This window comes from Anas platyrhynchos, chromosome Z, assembly GCF_047663525.1.
Source record: "Anas platyrhynchos isolate ZD024472 breed Pekin duck chromosome Z, IASCAAS_PekinDuck_T2T, whole genome shotgun sequence".
NCBI classification, from domain to species: domain Eukaryota; kingdom Metazoa; phylum Chordata; class Aves; order Anseriformes; family Anatidae; genus Anas; species Anas platyrhynchos.
In genome coordinates this window covers 24,032,900-24,050,490 of record NC_092621.1, presented here as the reverse complement: position 1 = coordinate 24,050,490, position 17,591 = coordinate 24,032,900, and positions in this window count along the sequence as shown.

Here is a 17,591-nt window from a genome sequence, read left to right as displayed (position 1 = left end):
CAGGATGGAGTCTGTGCTAGGAATATACCCAAATAATAGCAAACCCCTGTGCTATCCCCACCAGAAGATGTCTGCTCTAATTCCAGGTATGTCACTGTCACTGGAACATGTTACCTCTGTTTTCTGCCTCTCCTGTCTGTGCTTTATGTCCATACAGAAAGAATTGTGAGAAGCCCTGAGGGAAAACAAGCAGGAATATCCCCTCTGGAAGACATTCCTGCTCTGGTCCCGTGGCACTGCTGTTCCCAGCACGGATGGGAGCCCCAGTCCCATCCCAGGACTGATGCCCACACAAAGACACTTTGCAGGCTCACAGGTCACTGTCCTGTGGCCAGTAACACTCCACTGAAGAGCTTTGGACAATTTAACAAAATCATCCTTTATAAAAGGTAATAGAGTTAAGAAACCAATGTGTAGAAATGCATTTTGGCCAGGCTGTCCCACCATGACCAGGCCAAGGCTCTCTCCCTTGCTGGTGGTGCCCTCAGCCACCCTGCCTGCAGGCAGCTGGCTGTCCACATCCCATCAGATATTGCTCTGAGTAGACCAGGAAACCCAGGAAGGCTCAGGCAGTGTCCCCCACTTGCCGATGCCTCTTATACGGCTGCGTGCCCCCGCCGGGGGCTGTCACAGCCCTGAGGCCCAGCGTGTTACTGGGCTGCTCCCAGGGAAGGGTTGGAGTTGGGCCTCTCTGCTCTGCAGAGAAGGACACCTGCAAGCTGTGCTGTGAGGACCAGAGAGCAACCCGTTTTATTTATTCATTGTTATATATTTATTTATTATTCATTAATTTTATTTATTAATACAGGCGTAGCTACAGAGACCAGCAAGGCCCAGCAAAGGCATTTCTTAAGAGGCTGCGTGTGATAACATGCACAGGCAAAAAGGAAGCCTTTGTGAACCATGGATCTTGAGGGTTTTATGCTGAGAGAGACGGAGGAAGGCAGAGCCCACTGCTGCAGCTGTGGGAGCAAGGAGAGCAATGTATCTGTATTATCTGGAGGAGACCGCATGGAATTTTCCTACGATTTAGGCAGCATAACATGCCGGGACTGCGAATGACTGGAGGCGAATGATTCATTGTGCTAAGTACCATACAGTCAAGAAAACAGATGTCCTAGCTGGACTGGGGACAGAACAACACATTGTATTTAGTAGATTTATCAATAGGATAATGAATATTTTGTTCAGATTGTTGAAAGGTTGTTTTTTTTTTTTTATTATTATTATTATTTTTTAATATTCTAAAACTTTTAAGTAGATAGAACACAAAACCCTCCAGTAACAGTTACCGAAGTTCTTTCCAAACTAAAACTTTGTCAGCATGAAAAATAAGACTTTAAATCTGAGCATGCTGAGATTATTACCCAGTTTTGTGTGGCTGATTCATACCTATACATTGCCATTGATACCAATGGGTTTGAATGGATCTGAGTAAATTGAATATACGGCCCAGTGATTTTGTATTGATGTGGAAAGAAAAAGGCTAAATTTAAAGTTAATAATGGCTGGAACAAGAGCCTCTTTTCCAGTGTTATAAGTATGAAAAGTGCCACACACCTAGGGGAAAGGTGTAATATTTGTGCTAACATCTTTACTTCAATGACTGATAGTGTTGCCTGTATGTGTGAACCTAGTCCGGTCCAGCAAGCTTACAACCTCACTAAGTGTTATGGGATGGCACCTGCCCTCTGCTAAACACTGCTTCATTGGCACCAGGGGTTTTAATTACCCTAGGGAGAGGTAGCTGAGAGTCTCCTCCAACCTGCACAGAGCCAGGCAGGGGCTCACAGAGGCAAACAAGGGGATGTGGACATGGCCTAAGTCTTGTGCAGGTGGCTAGTAAAGGGTATGCTTGGCTTCCACCTCAGGAAGGGAGGTGAGAGTCTTCATGAGGACATTCAGATCTGCATTCTTCTGGGAAGTCTCAAGACAGACCCACACATAGTTACAAACCAAATGCCATTTATGCCCTGAAAATGTGCTTTATATAGGTGTTTTTTTCAAAGGACACTCTGCTATTGACAACTCACAAAATGCCTGGAAAGCTTCATCTTGAGGTAGCATAACAAGCTTAAGTTCTTGCTTCTAAAACCTCTGCTGCTTTTAGCACCCAGCTCGCTATTTGGTGTGAAGAACTCTTCTGGATGGGCCACCTTGTGAAGTGGTCAGGTACTCCTGGAGCTGTGGGGAATTGGAAGATTCAGTCCTACATGTGAAGCTCCTTAGGAAATTACCTAAGCAAAATGCCCCTTAAGGCTAAGGATTAAGACACAGTTAATCAAAATCATTGTGAAATGGCCTGTGGGATCCACTCAGCCTGTATCTATTGCTGGTATGCTTACTTCTTGTGGTCCAAAACAAAAAGAAGCATTTACCTAAGGAAAGAAGTAACCCACACACACTATATATATATATATATATATATATATATATATATATATATATGTACACACACACATATATATATATTTTTTTTTTAAAGTAATGAGCAACCACAAATCTCCTTGCTTTGTGAGCATTGTTGCTGCTACATGTTCTAACGAGAACGTCCAGTACAGAGAGTGAATGCAAGGCTGTGAAGCCCGCTTTTGTCCTTTTTTTGTGACTTTAATTCTGCAGCTTCGGTCCTCTCTGCTCGGCTCACACTGATCCCTTGCTGCATAGCTGGCGGGTCTGTCCACACGCCAGCACCATGGCTGCACTCTTGCCCTATTCAGAACATGGAGTCAAGTCAGTGTGGAGATAGCAATCTTAAAATAATAAAAATAAAAAGAAGTAATGCAGATGATCAGGTTTGGGGGGGGAGTCATTTGAGAAGGTAACAGCAGCTAAAGAAGGCTGTACATTAATCACACTCCATGATACTCCTGAAAGTATCTGATCAAGACATTATTTTTAATCCTTACAGTCGCTGCAGGGTGCATTTAACTTTTCACCTCCGATGGAACAGCCCACTCCCAGATTTAAAGATCTTCTTGTTTATCCTTTCAAAGGAATCTAGCTCTGTTTCATCCTAGCAGTGCACTGAGCAGAGTTAGCTCTGCTGGCAAAAAATAAAAAATAAAAAGAGGGGGAAAAAAGCCACTGTTATTGGCGTGAGTTGATTTTTCCACTTGAAAGGGAATCTTTGCCCCTTTCATGACTCAATGTGTTTCATGCATCCCCCTGACAGAGCATTCAGGCTTCAACAAAGGAGCTGAAGCTCTATTTCATCCTCACCAAACAAGGACAACTTGTTTAAATGCCTTTCCCATCCCGGAGAAGCTTGTTGCTTGTGACTGCCTAAAGACATGTCAAATTGGGTTAACTGCTGTCTCGTTATTATTGTAAACTGCACTGTCTGATAATCAGACTGGTTGAGATAAGCCAGTCTGCTGAACAGGCAAAACACTGGGAAATCCCACTGCAGGACAGATTATAGCAAAGTGAGGCATTGTTTCCAATGAAAGTCTCCAGATGGGATACTGGCAACTGCAGGGGATGTGACTGGCAATACCCAAGATGGTCTGATTGTCAGCATCATAACACATTGTTTTCTGCCTGTCTCAAGGGTTCCCAAATGTGACAGAGAATCCTGCTCTTGACAGGCAGACAGTTGCCACGACTATTCGGAAGATTAGGATCTGCCAATGGCAAACCATTTTAATTCCCTTGTAGACAGATCAAAGCAGAGAGACCATGTAAAAGCCCAAGTACCAGTGGCCTGAAATAGAACACAGTTTTTGGGTTAGGATTAGCATCACTCAGGCTGCTTGTTACAGCTAATGCGTTTGGGGAGATGATCCCTTATTTCTCCTTTCTCCCTCATCCCTCTTTCAGGTCTGAATATTCATAGCTGCTTTGCTCCCTTTTGAGGAGATGCTCAGAGGAGGGACTGAGTTGCCAGGAGAGCTTATTTGGAGCACTATAAAGTCTGCCACATGCCTCTGAAAATCCCTCTGGAATAATGTGCGCCACAAAACACTGGGTATCACGTGTGGAAAGTGGTAACTTGAAGATGTGAGGACCTGGACCTACTTCTCCCATCCCTGCCTAAAAATAATATTGTGTTGATGACAAGATGGGATTGCTTCCAAAAAAATAAGACTTAAGGACAGCAACCAAAAAAAGGCATCTACAAATCTTGGACCACAAAACCATTTATTTCTTTGTACTTAGGGAAGAAAAAAAACTTTCCCCCACTAGGACATATCAAATCACTGCAGAAGCTATTTCTGTCAGCTAGAGCACATCTCCTTGCGTCCTCTGCAGTGAGAGGGGAAAAGATGGAGAGTGCCAGCAGACCCGTTGTGCAGACCCTTCTCCTGGCCTTGCTGTGCTTTGTATGCAGTTACCTGACTGCATTCTGACATCTGCAGTCACAAAGATACAAACTACCTGCCTGCTCAGTGCACCACATTTGGGTTGCTAAAATACCTCTAGACTGGCCATCAATGAGAAAACTTCCAGATGGTAATAAAGGGTTTCTTTCCATGCAAGGCACTACTAGAAAAGATTAAATTCCCACCTACTCTGTTAAACTGAGAGTTCCAGCTCTTTGCATTTCTTACAGATCAAAGCCAGTGATGAACTCAGAATATTTTGGTGTCCTCTCCAAACAGGAATGTTCTTGCAGCTCACTAAGCCTACATCTTGGCAAGGAACAAATTCAGACCAATGTCCCCAGAGAACATGGGATTTTCCTCCACTGCCTTTATTTAGAAAGAAGCACAGAAAAATATTGAAGATGTATGCAGTGATAAACCACAGAGTAAATAACAGAGAGAAAGAGAGAGGCTGGGAGAAAGCACTGTGTACCTGGGACATTGAAGCAGTCAGAAGACAGAAGGAGCTAGTAGCTTGGCTTGTCATGCATGTGAGATTAGGTTGCACACCTGTAGTTTCTCTGCTTCTTCCTCCCTCCCTTCTCATCCACAAATCAATCAGAGGTTTTTCTCTTACTGCCTGCAGACATCATGCTGTGCATCTCCTGCCCTCTCTGAGAGGACTGGTGCAGGAGTTTATCCCTGTATTTTGGCATGTGCACATGGATGACACAAATGCTTCCTCCAGCACCTGCCTGCATCCTTTGTCTCCCATGGATGGACCTGAAGGGTGCTCAGCAGCACACTGGCAGAGATGGCCTGAACAAGGTGCAGCCGGTGCCTTGCAAGTGTGGAAAAGCAGCTTGAGACATTAAATGGACAAACTGAAGTCTGCTGGATAGACTTTTCTGATCTAGTCACTAGGGGGTATATGACTTCTTTGTGTGAATGCACTGCTCATGTCATATTGACAGGAATTGTATGTGTTTGCATCAAGAGAATAATATACCCCTAAGGAAACCATAAATGGCCCTAAAGTCTTTCACTACATCACCACTGTAACTTCCAGGAGTCCAACAGTCCCCAAAATCTTGGATCTTTTTTAATAGTTTCAAGCTCTTTCAACTTTTCAAGCTCTCTCCATCCTCTTTCTGCTTATTTCTTGCCCGGTCCCTGCAGCAAGGCTGGCCTCTTAGCCCCAGTACGTACAGCAGAGGAGCAGAGGAAACCTTTTCATTCTTTTCACTGAACACGACAGCAAAACAGGTAAACCAAAGCCACAGTCAAACATGTAAGAAACTGTATGGTTTGCCAATTTGCTTATAGATGGTGCGGAGCTGGGACAAAGGAGGGTCAGGCTGGATGTTAGCAAAAGATTTTTCACCCAGAGGGTGGTCGGGCACTGGGACAGGCTCCCCAGGGCAGTGGTTGCAGCACGGAGCCTCTCAGAGTCCAAGAAGCATTTGGACAATGCTCTCAGACATCTGGTCTGATTTTGGGGTGGTTCTGTGTGGAGTCAGGAGCTGGACTCAATGATCCTTGTGGGTTCCTTCCAACTCAGGATATTCTAGATGCTGGTTTTGTCCCATTCTTCATGTCAGGCAGTGGCAGGACCTCTCCTATTTTCATATAACAACTGTTCCCCATTTAGATTAGGCCATAATTGTTTGACTCTCTTGACTCTCTCTTCCCCCCCCCCCCTTTTTTTTCATCTCCCAAACCTGGATGTACAATGAAGGAATCTCCCATATATATAATGCAAACATTTGTTGGCTCTGTGGTGCCTGCAGAAGGTGCAAATTAAAGGTTTGGTATTTGTAAGAAAAAGCATCAAATTTATGAGAATTTCCAAGTCAGCCTCATGATTCTGACTCACAAGGACTGGATATTCAGGGTTGGCAATGTATGCAAGCTTCTTTCTGTGCCCCCCACCCTTTGCCTTTCACTCCATCTCTGGCCTCAGCTTAACAGCTGCATGAGGAATTTGCCACTTGGGCTCACTGTTGCTACTGCAATCATGGTTAGCTGAAAGGGGTTAGTGGTCTGGGTACAAATTTCCATGGCTATTTTTAAGCTGCATGAATTGCCAATAAACTAATAGCTAGTGATTTCTGAGTTGCTGATTTGTCTGCATGTTCATAAGCAGGAACGCAAACTGGCTCCATTTTTCCAATTCAATTTTGCATGCTCTTATCCTCTGATGTGGACTAGGGGCCCTGCTATAACTCAATTTAATTTGAAACAGCCAGCCCATTAGGACTGGAAAGCCGACTACTGAGTCACTTGTGTTCAGAACATTTTAAAACGCCGCTCCGTCCTGGTACTAACCTCATGATGGCTTCGTGCCACCCACTGGCAAGATGCAGCAGGCAACGCGAGTAAACAGAATGCGTTTTTCTGACATGAGATGTGCTCCCTGGGGGAATTTAGGTCAAATTCTGACCTTAACAGAACCTGGTCTAACTCAGTAGATTTTCATGGTATCACGCTGAAATGATACATGTGCAGTGGAACGAAAAATGTCTTTCTGGAGATGGACTTCAAGCCACTCTTGCTGACAGAAGATGCAACTTGCCCCAGCAGAGGAGGCCTGTGCAGCAGTGATGGGCAGTGAGAGTGGCTCAGGAGGCAGCAAACCTTCCTGTGCTCAAGGCAAATTAAACAAGGGACTGACTGAAAGTTACTAAGAAAATATTTTTTGAATTGACAAAAGTCCAAACCACGTCATGTGAATGTATTCTGATTTAGCCCATCCAGTTTGTGATACCTCTAAAAAGGATCCCTAATACACATTTACAGGTAAAAATTTTGTACCTCTTGGGAAGACAGGGGCAAAGAAATCACTAGGGAAAAGGGAGAGGGAGAGGGAGAGGGAGAGGGAGAGGGAGAGGGAGAGGGAGAGGGAGAGGGAGAGGGAGGGAGGGAGGGAGGGAGGGAGGAAGGAAGGAAGGAAGGAAGGAAGGAAGGAAGGAAGGAAGGAAGGAAGGAAGGAAGGAAGGAAGGAAGGAAGGAAGGAAGGAAGGAAGGAAGGAAAAGACAGAAAGAACAAAAGAATGAAAGAATGAAAGAATGAACAAAAGAAAGAAAGAAAGAAAGAAAGAAAGAAAGAAAGAAAGAAAGAAAGAAAGAAAGAAAGAATGAGAAAGAAAGAAAACAACATGACATTCCTTTTTCACTCAGACAATGATTTAACTGCAGAACTCATTGCCATGGGATGTTTTATCTTCAGTACTTAAACAGGGCTTGTAAAAGAGATGGAGAACAACTTTTTACATGGTCAGATAGAGATAGGACAAGGGGGAATGGTTTTCAAATAAAGAAGCGGAGACAGGTTAGATATTAGGAAGACATTCTTCACTCAGAGGGTGGTGAGGCCCTGGCACAGGCTGCCCAGACAAGCTGTGGATGCCCCATGCCTGGAGGTGCTCAAGGCCAGGCTGGATGGGGCTTTGGGCAACTTGGTCCGGTGGGAGGTGTCCCTGCCCACGGCAAGGGGTTGGAACTGGGTGGTCTTTATGGTCCCTTCCAACCCCAACCCAAACAGTTCTGTGATTCTATGAAATTTCAGAATGATAATAATGTCCATTTAAAAATTTCACAAACCCCCACTTTGCTCTGACTTAAAAATCCAGGAACACACTCATGGACATACTTCTTAAGCAGATTGGGATATACATGTACATATATATATATATGTATGTATATATAGGTATGTATATATATGTATGTATTTCTGTGAAAGAATATGAAATGAAGGTTTCTGTTAAGGTCTAAATCTGGAAAACTTTTGCTGCTCTGTCTGGAAAGCCACCAGGTACCAGGTAGCCATAGTTATGCCATGTCACAGTGTCTTTGCAGATCAGTGTGGATCTAAACATTAACCCAGAGACTATGTTATCCTGCTTAGCACCACAAAGAAGAATATGCCTTCTCTCTCCCTCTAATGCCATATCTAGGCAAATTTTCATGGACCCAAAATGGCACCCTCCCTTTTGGCTCGTGTGGGAATTAGACCAAAGCTAACTGGTTAATTATACCACAGTCTCATTGGCAGATGAATAAAAGCAAGTTAGGTTGGCATCCTTTTCTGTTTTTCAATAATCTTTGCTGAACTTAATTACCTGTAAATTATACAACCCCAGGGCATGTTGGACAATAGAGAGGAAACCAAATTAATATACATACACATCTCTGTTAGCAGTCACAATAGCGATCAAGGAGCCTGATTAATTTTGTCTTGGCATCAGGCGGCAGCTGGCATTTTGAATTCTCCAGCTTGTTTTCATCACGTCTCTGTGACTCAACCCTACAGCATAGCCTTCCCATTCAGCCACCGACAGTAAGGACAGAATAAAATAATCGCTCTTCAGAGCTGGGGAAGGCAGGGAATGGGCAGTGTGTGCTACGTGGGGCTGCGGAGGGGATGGGAGAAGGACCAGCACGATGCTGGATACTGGTGCTGCCCGTGCCACCGCTGTCACTGCGGATGGCGAGCAGGGTGCAGCACAGGATGGTGGCCAATGCACTGGCTCCTTGTCACTGCCTAAACACCAGCCAGGTGTCTTCCACATATGGGCTCCCCAAAACACCAGCAGGGGAATTTGCCCCCCTGCACCTTATAATAAATTCCCTCCATCCTCTCTGTTCCCCTTTCTGACCCAGGAGATGTGCCACGGTGTTTCTGGCTTACCATAAAGCATGAGAAAGTGCATCGATCCGATCTCTGGGTCTAAGGCAATCAGCTCCAAGCAATGGATGATTAAATGTTCACAGAGACCGTCAGGACTGGAAACTCATGCCTTCCCTTGCTGGGGAGCTGAGAGACTTCCTTCATTGTTCCCTGATTAATGTAAAGCACTTATTTCTGCTCCTGGCTGGGCGTGGGCCCTATACTCACACTTCCCTTGTTTATTGGAAGGCTGGTTTATATCACTTTCAGAGCTCTTAAATTTTCCCAAATCTCTTCTCCTCCCTCGTGCCTCTGTAAAGAATCCCTTGGTGCTGAAGCAGTTTAGCTATAAATATGTAGGAGAATATTCATGCTGACGTATAACTCTTCTTGAAGGTAAGGCATAAATACAGCCTGTGTCGGGCCGTGATGGTGTGACTGTAGTCCTGGCTGTCATTTGGTCAGAGCAGTGAATCCTTTGATGAGCTCTGTACCTTACTGTCCTTTGCTCTCCTCCAAACAGTCTCTATTGTCAGGGTTTGCCAGCCCCAGTTTGGTGTTCCTCCAAAATATGCCTCCTTGCCTGCCTTGCGCCTTGCCTCTCTGCTGCAGGATGGCACCGGGCACAGGAGGAGTCTCAGGGAAGAAGAAAAATTAAAAACATAAATTACTGCTTCAGAGCAGGCAGTAACGAGATGCGTGCTCAGCTGTACCAACCCAGTGGTTTGCAGCTGGAAAACGAGCCCCTGCCTCTCCCCACCACCCTGCGACCATGAAGGTGCTGCTGTGGGAGTGGTGCTGTTGGAGTTTGCAGCTGCTCATCCATGGTACCTTCTACATCAGGGCTTGTGCTCAAGGTTTGTTTCAGCTCCCTGTTTGTAGCTCACATAGTGCTGCTTGTGTCCATCTTCTGCCCGAGCACGTACACCAACAGAAAGTTGGTGCTGCTGAGTGTGCCCCTGGCACCTGCAGCGCCCCGGGCAGGTGGCTGCCCTTGGCCAGCAGAAGCAGCGTTCTCAGATATCTGGTTTCCTACCGTGATGGGCCTCTTTCCATTGACACGAGGGCACTGTGCCCTTAACAAATGCTTATTGTAAAATGCATTTAAACAAAGAGGCCCTACAAAGTTTTCTGTGGCTGGCAAGCGCCTGGCTCCTTGCCAACAAACACGGTGGGATGAAAGCAGTGTGGATGGGCTTCTTCCTTTACACCCTTAGACATCTTGTCCCTTTGACAAACAAGCTCCTTGGAGCATATGGTAGAGAGAAGGACAGTGAAACGGTGCAGGAAAGGGTGCATTGAACAGCCAGAGATGGAAATGGGGGTCTCAAAGAACACATATGAGCTATCAAAATAGGGATCAGACTGTTTATGGAAAAGAGCTATGGAAACACAGTATGAACACAGAGAGCCAGATGCTCAGTCTGCTGCTGCTCCACGACAGCCTGGGAGCACTGGACAGCTGGAGAGACGGTGCCATCAGGAGCCCTCCGGCACCCAAGGTGCGACAAGTGCACCGAGCATGCAGAGCATCTTCAGTCTCCAGACAGTGATCACAGATTGACCCAAAAAGCCCAGATGTCCCCAGTCACTGCACAGCACTGCCTGGCTGCTGACAGCTCTATCCATGTGGTTTATAAGAGGTTGTACCATGCAGGTAGATTTAGTTGATTCCAAGTTGACTTCTGTGATCCTCAGTTTTCCAGGGGTGTGGGTGTGTTGGTCATTCTGATTAGGAATGATGGGTGTGTGGGTCCAGCATCTCTAGCCAACAAATGGGGAGCTTCAAGATTCACAAGGAAAAGGCTGGTCCTATGTTTCATTGTGTTTCTGTACTGCTGGGGGTTCTTTTCTTCAGCTCTACCTCCTCTACAAACATGCCAGCCATAAGCAGTCACAAGCATGACTGACTAAGAAATGTTGAGATCATGCAGTTTGTTTTGAAATTGCCAGAGCAAGAATCACTCTTATTTACTTTTTACAAAATGTGAACCATTTTTTCTCTAAGCATCAGTCATCCTGAGAACAAATTTTATAACTTTTTTTTTTTTTCTTTTTCCCCCTCTTTTCCTAATAAAAATAAGCATGCAGCTATCTCTAACTCTGACTACAGAATCTGACGTTTTCCTCAATATACCGAAATAATACAGGGACCTGTGGCCAGACTGAGACACGGGAATGCTGACTTTCTTGCACTGTGCTTTGACAAGAACTTCCAGGGGCCCATAAGCCAACAGGTATTGTCCCTCCAGGACACAAGGTGGAAGCTTGACCTGATGCACAACCAGGGTCCAATGTCTGAAGCATTCAGAAAGCTCCTCCAACCTGTAGAGGAACATAGAGGTGAGAGGGCACCTGGGTATCTCCCATCTCAGCATACCCCACCTCTCTAAGTCAGAGGTGAGTGAACATGCTAGAGGGAAGGTTCGCAGTGAGTGTGCCTGCAGTCCCAGTGACCCAGCACTGAAAGAAGAGCAGGGAAGATCGGTCTGTTCAACACATGCTTTTCCTGCCGGAGCTCAGGCACTATGACCTTCGCAGGCGCAGTGGAGAGGTGGTGGTGTGGGGTGACACAGTAAGAATGTCTTCCTGGAAGTGGGTTTGAGGACAGATATAAACTATATGCTGCAACACCTCGATTCAAAATAAAACCTGACCATGTGTGTAAAGTTACAGGGAGGTGTTGAAAGGCAAATGCCAACATCTGTGCCCTAAAGAAACTGTAGCTTGTTGGTAGAGACCTTGCAATCTATCTGCGTGTGTGCGATCACTAAGCCAGTATCTGGAGTCAATGCAAGATGATATATGTGTGTATAATAAGAGAAGTCACCTCTCAGTGTCTCAGTGCCACCAGATAGTTTGAAAAGGAGGTGCTCTGCCTAAGCCTAAGCACCATTGAAAGATGCCCCCTCTCATAGGGAACCAGTAGGAGCTCTTGCTGCTGGTCACTGCTGCTTGTCTCTGAGCCTGCTGTGTTGCATTCACCTTCCCTGAGCCCTGCACTTGTGGTCTTCATCACATGAGCTCCTGAAACCTCAGGGCAAAAGCAGCTGGGGGAAAGCCCCAACTGAAGTGCAATGGTACCCTCCCTTTCAAGCTTGGCACCACCCTTTTGTCCTCCCACCTTGAGTCCTTCTCAGACAGATCTTGCAGTTTCAGCACCTTTATTTCTCTTTGGTGCTTACCAGTCACAAATAATTAAAAGTGATGAAGATTTTTGTATAAACTAGTCCCAGTTCAAGGAAAAAAAGAAAGCAGAGCCCATCTCGAGAGCAAAGAACTCTAGCAAAGTACTTAAGGCAGAGATTTAATATGAAACACATGTGCAGTCCTGCTGAAATCAAATAGAACTTATTAAAGGCTTTTCTGAAGCACAGACGGCTGATCTTCCCAGGTACACCACGTGAAGGCAAAGAGAATTATTCACGTGTTCAGAATTAAGCAGTGTGCTTTGTCCTTTGCTGTATTAGGGTCTATGTGCTGTATTTGCAGAAATGTGGTTTCAAAAGCAGTTTGCATAAATATTCTGTGCCATCTCCAGGTGCTTTCATTTATGTACAAAGTCTGGATAACTGCATATGCAGATCTTTGGGCCTTGTGCATATGATATTTTATCCAGGTACCAGCTTAGAAACTGATCCTGGCTTATTGTGCTATGGGTAACATATAGGTCTTGAAGCACTGTTAGGTGCTGTAAGCCATTAGAGGCACTGGACAAATCAGAGAAAATTGCTATGAATACAATTTAAACTGTGGTGTAGCAGAAAAAAATTGAGGCACGTGGAAAAATTGTAGAATTGAAGAGTTTGGGACCACATATGGCTGATGACTCTGTCTGAGCTCTGGGCTTGGTTGGGCTTCACCAGGCTGATGGAACACTCAGTTTGTGGCTAGAAACCTGTCCCCTTGGGACACAGTTTGGGAAGATGGTCAGCATGTCACAGTGTGGCTGGGCACCGGAAAGGAGAATATATACCAATATGTATGTCTGCCCTAGATCCCCACCGATGGGCATAGGTGGCTCAGGCTGGAGCACTCTGGTCCCCATGGCAGGGCACCACCACCAGCCTTTCCCCTCATCTCAGGCAGTTGCAGCAGGAAGGGGCTGGGTCTGGGGCTGAGTATGCCCTCCTGATTTCAGGATTTCTGAAGCCACAGTTTCATTAGCCACAAGAGGAAAAAGCATGTTATCTTCTCAAATGACAAAAAGCAATTGGGTTAATTTGAAAAATGTTTAAGCCTCTATCTTATCTCATCTTGCAGCTCCTTCTGCCCATGTTTTATTGTCTGCTTCATGGCCAGGCATACTGGAATTAAAAGAGAAAAATAATTGATTAGTGTAATGGCATGGAGCTTGCTTAAACCCAGGCAGCTGAGAGCTACGGATGAACCTTTATCTTTGCAGCACTTGTGATTTTGCCTAGATAAAGTGGCAAAAGGGCCACTTCAGATCACATGGGGCCAGGCCTTCATCACAGTGCATTTCACGGTACAAATCAATTTTGTGCCATTCACTCCTCTCTGTGGCACCAGCCGAAGACCCACTCCATTCTCGTGAGAGACAGATGAGAAAGAAAGAAATAGAAAAGGTAAAGGCACAGCCAGGCTGAAGTCACACTGCTGAGTCTGAATCCCATGCAGCCCTGGAGATGGTGGGATTAGCAGCAGGGCACCTCCTGGGCACGAGCCATCTGCTGCTGTAACATGGCCCATCTTGCTCTGAAGACCGTGAGGGTTGTCCCCATGCAGCTGCTCTAGTGTCAAACTCAAGTACAGCCTCGTGTTCACAAACTGCCAGTACGGAGGCAGTATCCTTTTCCTTTAAGAGTCAGAAACACAGCCAGTGACCTTTTCCTTTTCTCAGAGCCGTGGACTGAGTTATTAATTTTAGGTGCAAATATTTATTATCCATTGCTAATTAGGGATTGGGTCAGAATAAGCAAATGTGAAAGACAGCAAGAGCTTGTGTTTAGGGAATGCAAAGACACTTCACGCAGCTGAGAATGAAGGTAGAAATCAACTTACTTTTGATGCCCAGATCTTGATAAGAGTTCAAGGCAAGAAAGATTGTTAAAATGAATTATCTTAGCCCTCTGGTGCTGAGTTCAGCTGTAATACTTCTGTGATTTTCAGTCAGGCAATTATCTGTAGGGTCAACATGCTTTTGTCTTGCAGTATAGGCAAGCTCTTTACTCTTATGAGTAGGGAGAAACAAATATTAACAAAGATAGCTGGTCCATTGAAGAGATGATTACAAATGGGTCTGGAGTCTGAGAGTAACACCATAGCTGCAAATTATAAAAGAAGAGTCCCTGCAAATCAGAGGAAGCTAGTTATTTCCTCTATATTTTCACAAAGGTGGATTCACTGTGCCACTTACACACAGTGAAATAAATGATCAACACTTCAGCACTGCAAAACCTATTTTTTGACTTGTTTAGAGTGTTAACTTTTTACTTTTTTTTTTCTTTTCTTTTTTTTTTTTTCAAAAACCTTAGGTACACATAAAGTCTTGTAATGATTATAACGTTGGATAAAATAATTGCCATTTCCAAATGTTGCTGCAAGTTTGACCACTCAGTTTTAAGGCATTTCAAGTTAGATTTTCACAGGTAATTTCAGCCTGTGTTATGTATGCCATTCTGTTCTCACTGTCTTGGACATAAGATGTATGTAGTCATGGGCTAATAGCAAACTTCAGAGCATGGTGGATGGGATAGAGGAGGACTGCGGGGTCTCGCCATGCATTGTCACAGCCCCAGACATGCTTCTTTCCTCTCTGGTGTACCCAGCAGCTATTGCAAGGTTATTGCCCAGCTGTGGCCAATAAGAAAGAAGGTGGCCATCAGTTTCTGCTTGGAAGGGCTGTGACACTGGTCCCCCAGCCAGCCCTGTTCCATGTCCAGCAATGGGTGGCACCTGGAGCAAGATCTGAGGAACATGTTGGGCTTAAACACTCAACCATGGGGCACTTTACTCAGTACCCGGCCTGATGGCCACAGGTGGGTCCCTGTCTTTTAGGGAAAAATGGATCCTGGGCCAGGAGCTGGCAGGGCTCATTGAGAGGGCTTTAAACTAGGTTAGAAGGGGGATGGGGCAGAAACAAGGATTGTTGGAGCTGTGCCAGGGGGAACAATAGCAAGGCAAGGCAATAAGGTAATGGCCCAGCTGAAGTGCATCTACACCAATGCACGCAGCATGGGTAACAAACAGGAAGAACTGGAAGCCATCGTGCAGCAGGCAGGCTACGACTTGGTTGCCATCACGGAAACGTGGTGGGACCAGTCTCATGACTGGAGTGCTGCAATGCCTGGCTATAGGCTCTTCAGAAGGGACAGGCAGCACAGAAGGGGTGGTGGTGTGGCTCTCTATATTAGAGAGTCTTTCGATGTTGTAGAACTCGAGGCTGGGAATGACAAGGTCGAGTCCCTTTGGGTTAGGATCAGCTGGGCCAACAAGGCTAGCGTCCTGGTCAGGGTCTGTTATAGACCGCCAAACCAGGATGAGGAGACGGATGAGGAGTTCTACAGGCAGCTGACAGAAGTTGTGAAATCTTCAGCACTTGTTCTCATGGGGGACTTGAACTTCCCTGACATATCCTGGAAGCACAACACAGCCCAGAGAAAGCAGTCTAGGAGGTTTCTGGAGAGCGTGGAAGATAGCTTCCTGACGCAGCTGGTTAGTGAACCTATCAGGGGTGGCACCCCACTAGACCTTCTCTTCACAAACAGAGAAGGACTGGTGGAGGATGTGATTGTCAGGAGCTGTCTTGGGCAGAGTGACCACAAAATGGTGGAGTTCTCTATTCTTGGCAAGGCCAGGAAGGGGACCAGTAAAACTGTATTGGACTTCCGGAGGGCTGACTTTGAGCTGCTCAGGACACTGGTTGGTAGAGTCCCTTGGGAGGCAGTTCTGAAGGGCAGAGGAGTCCAGGAAGGCTGGGCGCTCTTCAAGAGGCAAATCTTAATGGCGCAGGAACGGTCTGTCCCCATGTGCCCAAAGGCGAGCTGGCGGGGAAGAAGACCAGCCTGGCTCAACAGAGAATTGTGGCTTGAGCTTAGGAGAAAAAAGAGGGTTTATAATCTTTGGAAAAGTGGGCAGGCCACTAGGGAGGACTATAAGGATGTAGTGAGGCTGTGCAGGGACAAAATTAGGAAGGCCAAAGCTCATCTGGAGCTCAATCTGGCTACTGCCGTTAAAGATAAAAAAAATGTTTTTATAAATACATCAACACAAAAAGGAGGACTAAGGAGAATCTCCATCCTTTATTGGATGCAGGGGGAAACTTAGTTACAAAAGATGAGGAAAAGGTGGAGGTGCTCAATGCCTTCTTCGCCTCAGTCTTTAGCGGCAATACCGGTTGTTCTCTGGATACCCAGTACCCTGAGCTGGTGGAGGGGGATGGGGAGCAGGATGTGGCCCTCACTATCCACAAAGAACTGGTTGGTGACCTGCTACGGCACTTGGATGTGCGCAAGTCGATGGGGCCGGATGGGATCCACCCAAGGGTACTGAGAGAACTGGCAGAGGAGCTGGCCAAGCCCCTATCCATCATTTATCAGCAGTCCTGGCTATCGGGGGAGATCCCAGTTGACTGGCGGCTAGCAAACGTGACGCCCATCTACAAGAAGGGCCGGAGGACTGACCTGGGAAACTACAGGCCTGTCAGTCTGACCTCAGTACCAGGGAAGCTCATGGAGCAGATTATCTTGAGAGTCATCACACAGCACTTGCAAGGCAAGCAGGTGATCAGGCCCAGTCAGCATGGGTTTATGAAAGGCAGGTCCTGCTTGACGAACCTGATCTCCTTCTATGACAAAGTGACGCGCTGGGTGGATGAGGGAAAGGCTGTGGATGTGGTCTACCTTGACTTCAGCAAGGCTTTTGACACCGTCTCCCACAGCATTCTCCTCAAGAAACTGGCTGCTTTTGGCTTGGACTGGCGCACGCTTCGTTGGGTTAGAAACTGGCTGGATAGCCAGGCCCAAAGAGTTGTGGTAAATGGAGTCAAGTCCAGTTGGAGGCCAGTCACTAGCGGCGTTCCCCAGGGCTTGGTGCTGGGGCCGGTCCTCTTTAATATCTTCATCGATGATCTGGACGAAGGCATTGAGTGCACCCTCAGTAAGTTTGCAGATGACACCAAGCTAGGTGCGTGTGTCGATCTGCTCGAGGGTAGGAAGGCTCTGCAGGAGGATCTGGACAGGCTGGACCGATGGGCTGAGGTCAACTGCATGAAATTCAACAAGGTCAAGTGCCGGGTCCTGCACCTGGGGCGCAATAACCCCAAGCAGAGCTACAGGCTGGGAGATGAGTGGTTGGAGAGCTGCCAGGCAGAGAAGGACCTGGGAGTGATGGTGGACAGTCGGCTGAATATGAGCCAGCAGTGTGCTCAGGTGGCCAAGAAGGCCAACGGCATCCTGGCTTGTATCAGAAACAGTGTGACCAGCAGGGCTAGGGAGGTGATCGTCCCCATGTATTCGGCTCTGGTGAGGCCGCACCTTGAGTACTGTGTTCAGTTTTGGGCCCCTCGCTACAAGAAGGACATCGAGGTGCTTGAGCGGGTCCAAAGAAGGGCGACGAAGCTGGTGAGGGGCCTGGAGAACAAGTCCTACGGG